The sequence below is a fragment of the Tupaia chinensis genome, unplaced genomic scaffold (genome assembly GCF_000334495.1).
Source record: "Tupaia chinensis unplaced genomic scaffold, TupChi_1.0 Scaffold000545_1, whole genome shotgun sequence".
Taxonomy (NCBI): domain Eukaryota; kingdom Metazoa; phylum Chordata; class Mammalia; order Scandentia; family Tupaiidae; genus Tupaia; species Tupaia belangeri.
The window spans coordinates 954,649-961,394 of record NW_006160057.1 but is presented as its reverse complement, the minus strand read 5'-3'; the positions used below and the strand labels follow the sequence as shown (position 1 = coordinate 961,394).

Genomic DNA, 6,746 nt, shown 5'->3' with positions numbered 1-6,746 from the left:
CCGGGCGACCGCCCGCCCCCGATAATAAAAACCCCCAAAAAAAAAAAAAAAAAGAAAGCAGTGGCATCAGAAGCTCACATCCTTCTAGTACTGCCTGTATCAACCTGTCTGTGGTACTTTTTTATATACAGAGTTCCCACTTGATAATTGTGTCAAGGATAGTTGACCTGCCATAGCTGTGGTGTTTTCATCATGAATGGAGGGGAAGGAAGGCTAGAAAAATGAATTCTAATTCACTGATATTTTAATGTCTTCATAGTACTAAAGAAGTATTGTAAAGCATGTTTATTTATCAATTTATGTGCTCATTTTTGTTATTTGTAGGAATATCCAAAGGAATGGAATAAGAGGTGAAATTAATGTATGTTATTAAATTAATAACTTTAGCGCTCCAAGTGAAATTTTCCCCAGTCACTGAGTATCACTTTTAGCGTTACCACTTTTTTTTTTTTTAAGTTCACTTCTGTATTTATTTCATGAGCAAGAGAAACAAAGGGAGGAGCAAACACATACTACACCCTGAAAGAATCTCAATGTGGCAATCCACACCTAGCCAGCCTGGATTTTAGGTACGCCCATGTGAATGGTCAGTCTTGGATGAGACCCAGAAATTTCATGTGGGTTATGCGGGCAGAGTGTCATGTTTTACCACTGTGGTATGGTTCTGGCCTTCGCATTGTCAGTGGCCTGATGGTTAAGACAGGTGACTCTCACATGGCCTACCACATAGTTCATGTCCTCGACTAGCTGTCTTAGAAGTACACTAGGTGTGTGGGAACCAGCAGTTAGAGAAATGCCTATGTCACTGGACTCCCACGTAGTCGACTGCGGTTCGCGTCCTGGACCCGGTGGCTTAAAACTCACGACGGGCACGTGTGTGTGTGTGCCCAAGTTCCTGAGAGAAGAATGGAGGAGAAGGGATTGCGGCATGACCATCACTCCTGGGGGGTGATTTCTCACTTTCTGTCTCTATGTCTCTCTCTGTCTGTCTGGCGAGCACACGCGCCCTATGGCGAAAACCTCTCCAAAAAAATAAAAAGAAGTACACTAGGTGTGTGTGCCAGTGTGTCCAAAATCCTCAAAGGAGGGAGATGGAGGAGAGGGGATTGTGGTGTGACCATCATCGTGGGGAGGTGCTTTCTCCTTTTTCTCCCTATCTCTCTGTCTCTTGCCAGTGAGTGCACACTCTCTCTGGCAATAAAAAGAAAGGGGGGAAGGAAAAAAGGAATCTTTTCAAAATCCATGAATGGTTTTTCATAATACACATTTTCTGGGAATTTTCGAAGACCTTCCCTCGTATAATATGTTAGACAACAGTAAGTTCTATTAATGGAAACCCTTAAGCAAGAAGGGGCAAGGCATGCTGCAGAGGATAGCTTAAGAATGAACTTAACAGGGACTTATCAGAGTAAGAGCAAAGTAAAGCTGGCACATACCATTGTAGTTTTGGACAAAAACGCCTATTTCACATTTTCCATGCAATGGTACATCTGTAACTTCATGAGGCCACTGATCCCAGGAAAAAATGAACAGCAAACACTGTGCAGAGAGTCAGCTATGAGGGATGACTTGGCCTCTACCTTTTGACTGGAGTCAGAAGTAACACAGGATGTTCAAGGCACAGAGTTCCCCTCTCCTCTGAGCAGACTCAGTGCTATGAGTGTGAAGATACGGGGAAGAAGATATTGGCATTTTTTTTTTCTTTTTTTAAGAGAGAGATATTTTTACTATAGGGTGCATGTGCTCTCTAGAGAGACAGAGAGCAAGATATCACCCTCTCCTCAGAGGTGATGACCATTCTGCAATCCCTTCTCCATTCTCCTCTTGGGATTTTGGGCATGCATGTTTCTGCACCTGGTGTGAGTTATAAGGTGATCGGTCCGGACTCAAACTGAGATCAACTACACGGGAGTCCAGCACCTTAACCATTATGCCATCTACTGGTCCAGATTTTTTGGCATTTCTTAACTTCTTACACTCCTGTGAAGGGTGCAGATATTGCTAGGTTCACTCTTTGCCACGGTGGTTGTTGCCAGAGGGTACACAAGCTCACCAGTGAGAGAGCAGAGAGAGGGAGAGGCAGAGAGAGGGAGAGGAAGAAAACATCTTCCAAGAGGGCATGGCCATGGTGCACTCCCTTCTCCTCCATTTCTCAACCTTGTTGGGATTTTCAATACGTGTACACACATACTCTGTATGTTTTTCGAGTCACCAGGGCTGGGATTCAAACCATGGTTTGTCATGTGCAATCTGGCTTCCCTTAACCACCAGGCTATGGGACTAGCCTGCTAGGTTAAACTCCGAACTATTGACTTGTAATGCTGCTTCCTGAGATACTGCCAAGACAGCAAAGGAACATCACAGGACTGTTGGGCAAGCAAGTAATGTGCAGCTTTCTTCTTCCTTCCAGGCATCTTAAGCATGAACGAGGAGGAGGGCATAAAAACTAAAAGAGTAAATGAGTCTCCTTGTGCAGCAGCTCTCAAATGAACTTTGAAATCATCTGAACAGCTTTAAAAATGCAGAGATGTCTGCATTTCCTCTCAAGAGGTTCTGATTTAATTGGTCTTGGATGTGGCCTGGGCACTGGGATTTTTCAGAACTCATTAAGTTATTCTCATAAGAAGTCAAGATTGAAAATCGCTAATCTAGAATGAAGATGAAAATAAATGAACTCCTGTAGCACAGGACCACTTACACTTGGAAAGGGTCAAAGCCTTATAGGTAGCACGTGCTGCCCAGTAAAGCAAGGGGGTGGGGTAAAGAGGGAGTTGCTGGAAAATGGTGCAAGGACAACTAAGACTGGGGAGAAAGAAACCTTAGCTTCACGGAAATACAATGATTATACTAATACAAATCTGCCTGTTGGCATTTTAAATGAGGGTTTGTATATGCATATTGCTTTTAATAATACTTTTTTAAGACTAAGCACTATTGAGTATAAAATGCCTTTGACAGATTTAGCCATAAGTGATAGACAGATCGCCCCTTTTCCCAACAAGATACACAGTTCCTAATCTCTGGAATCTGTGAACATGCCATCTCTCATGGCAAAAGAGACTAGGTAGATGTGATTCAGTTAAAGATGAAAGATATGGGGGCCAGCAGATGGCGTGGTAGTTAAGGGCACTGGACTCCCACATGGCCGCCTGTGGTTTGAGTCCTGGATCTGGCAGCTTGCTTTCTCACTTTTCCTCTCTCTCGTTCTCTCTCACTCTGCCTCACTCTGGTCAAATTAAAATAAATGAATAAAAATAAATAAAATAATTCTTTAAGAAAAAAATTTAAAGATATTGAGATTATCTGTTATTACCTGGTAGCCCAAACGAAATCACAAGATTCTTTACTTCTTTTTTTTTTTTTTTTGGAGAGGTTTTCGCTATAGGGCGTGTGCGCTCGCCAGACAGAGAGAGAGACATAGATACAGAAAGTGAGAAATCACTCCCCAGGGGGGTTGGTCACGCCGCAATCCCTTCTCCTCCATTCTCCTCTCGGGATCTTGGGTACGCACGCACACGTGCCCAGCGTGAGTTTTAAGCCACTGTGTCCGGGATGCGAAACTCGGAAGACTACATGGGAGTCCAGCGACATAGCCATTACGCCACCTGCTGGTCCTGAAATTACAAGATTCTTTCTAAGAGGGATAAAGGAAGTCCAAAAAAGGAGGAACAAAGATGGAAGCAGAGGTTGAAATGATGCACATTAATGATGGGAAAAGGACCATAAACCCAGGAATGCTGGTGGTCACTAGAAGAAGACACAGGCTTGGAAACAGACTCTCTGAAACATCAAAAAAGTTGTTGACAACTTTGACAACTTCAACAACTACTGACAACTTCACTGTTGCCCCATAAGACTCATCTGGGCTTCTGCATACTTTTTTGAAAGTGTGTAATAATAAATTTGTGTTGTTTTAAGCAACAAAATTTGTGATGATTTTTTATAGCGGTAATAGGAAACTTAATATCCCATGCCCTTAGAAAAAAGTAGCTCTTTAGACCACAAATATATCTTTATACCTCCAAAAAGGCATTTGTAACTTTGTAGTTAATAACTGAATTGCTGATATAAGGCTTGGGAGGAAACAGACAATGGAGTGCTAACTTAGCCAGGCAACCCTAAGAGTATGGGCAAAAGTCCAAAAACCCTAGTCACTGGACATGAAGTATGAACTTGGAGTCCATGGAGCTATTTAGGATAAAATGCGCCTAACAAAATCCCAGTAATAGAGTTAACCAACCAGTCATGCCAAACATCCTGCAGGTATTCAGACCACTATGGAAGAGCTCTGTACTATAGTCTCTCAAACTTGACTGCATAGCAGAATCTTCTAAGGAGGTTTTTAATATTTCAATGCCTAGGCCACACCCCAGGCAAATTAAATTTGAAACTCAGATGAGACTGAGAACCCTGTTTTCTTGCTAATTTGTTTATGAGGTCTATTTATTCTTTTGAGACATAAGAGAGACAAGCATCAAGGTTCTCACACCGTGCTCTATCCTGTCTCCATCAGCCCAGTTCGGAGGCATGGCTGTGCCTGCCCAAAGTATACAGAGAGGCCCCAGGACACAAACCCAGAGACTTCCCATGGGCATTCAGTGGCATGACACTGTGCCACCATCTGCCAAGGCACTCTGTTTTAATAAATTCTACCCATTAATGTCTATACCAGCCACCATGGGATTTTGTTAATATCACCCACGTTTTATATTTCTAACAAACATTCAGGTGATGTCAATGCCAATGACTTTGTAATGTCCTTGCTTTCTCTGTGAGGCCTTCCTCACTTAGCCAGTACCCAGACAGAATTTAAATGGAAGGCTTACGGATCCTGGTATTGCCATTGCTGGTGGAAAGTGAGGCATCACTATACTTATCTCTGTGTTTCTTCTGGATTACAGCGCTTATCTTACAAACATCAGTTTTTGCTATTTTCGAGTCGTTGGGAAAATCATGCTGTGTTTTCTATGCAATAAAGTCATACGTAGAAAAATACGTCCTGACTTTCCCAACATCCTAGTCGATATTCATTACCTCTCAAAAGCAACCTCTACTGAAAATTACTTTTGAAATCTTACATAGCCTTAGAGAATCTTCAGCTAATTTTTTCTCTTCATTTGGTTTTTCATCCCTCAGTATATTGGACAGAGTTTTATTAATAAAACAAAACTCGTTCATTATATGACAAACAAAATAGAGAAACGGCAAAGAACATACAAAAACGAAGAGGCTAGAAAAACTGCTGCCTGAGTTTCTGACATCAGGAAGTATCAATGTGGACTAGCACATGGTGTGGTAGTTAAGGCGCTGAACGCCCAAATGGCTGACCACGGTTTGAGTCCAGACACAGTGGCTAGAAAAATCACACCCGACGTGTGTGCATACATGCCTAAAATACTGGAAGGAGAATGGAGAAAAAGGAATTGTGGCGTGACATCCTATTTCTCACTTTCCCTCTCTGTGTTTCTTTCGGGTGAATGCATGTGCCCCATAGCAAAAAAAAAAAAAAAAAAGAAAGAAAGAAAGAAAGAAAAAGAAAGAAAGAAAGAAAGAAAGAAAGAAAGAAAGAAAGAAAGAAAGAAAGAGACAAAAATCAATGTAAGGGAAGACATGGGTGATATTATCAGGGGCCAGTGAAGCCCCCTGTGTAATTCCCAGGAGTCTGCTGAAATCAGCTGCAAACTTCAGGAACCTCAGGGCTGCCACCCACTTGGTATCAGCTTCTTGTCATACTGAAAGCCCCACCCCACCACTGTCTCCTGCTCACTGCTCACACACCTCTTTGTGGTTGCAGCTGTATGGAATTAGCCTATAGGAGGCAAAGGAAAATGAAAACGGCACGATACTTCTCCAGGCCTTCACAGTCTAACACAGGAGTCAGACACACACATACATACACACACACACACACACACACACACACAAATGCCAGAGAGATTTCAAACTCACTACTTATGAAAGTTAATTCCAGTGTCAACTTGACTGGCTATGGGGTACCAGATACTTGGTAAAACATTTCTCAGTGCATCTGGGAATCATTTCTGGAAGAAATTTAGCATTTGAATCAGTAAACTGATTCATCCTCACCAGTGTCAGTGACATCATCCAATCCATTGAAGGCCTAAATGAAACAAAAAGAGAAAAGAAAGGTGAGTTCTCACTCTGACCTGGAGCATTCATCTTCCCTTGGCCCTGTACGTCAGAGGTACTGGTTCTTTTACCTTCGGACTACCAGACTTATACCAGAAATCTACCCGTCCAGTTTGCAGACAGCAGATCTTGAGATTCTCAATTTCCATAATCATTTGCATCAATTTCCATAATATATTCCCTATATCTATATCCATATCTGTATCTATAACTAATCTGTTTGTATCTCCATACGTAATCTTTCTTCTTGATTCTGTTTCTTGAAGCTGATTGGTTTACTTCTGTTATACTCAAACTCAAATGCTTAAAAAGTGATGCGTGTCGAAAGACTACAGCAGGTATCAGTTAGCACTCATGATTTGGCTAATTTGCTGTCTCATGGAAAACCCTGTATACTGTCAGTTCTACTGCCATCCTTCTATGTTTGTGAGCACATGAAGCTGGGCTCGTGAAAAATAATGAAACAAAGAAAACAAACCGACAGAAAACATTTAGGCTCAGGCAAAGTTTTAGATTCACAGAATCGCATCTTGTTCATCACTGAATCACACACTGTTAGTGTCAGAGAACCTACAAACTGAGCAGGGCTAATGCAG

General features: G+C 42.0%; 1 pseudogene; it reads right to left on the bottom strand.

The window, feature by feature from the left end:
- Nucleotides 1–6,347, bottom strand: part of LOC102501731 (epidermal growth factor receptor substrate 15-like) — a 10,432-nt pseudogene extending 4,085 nt beyond the window's left edge.
- Between the last annotated feature and the right edge of the window lie 399 nt (nt 6,348–6,746).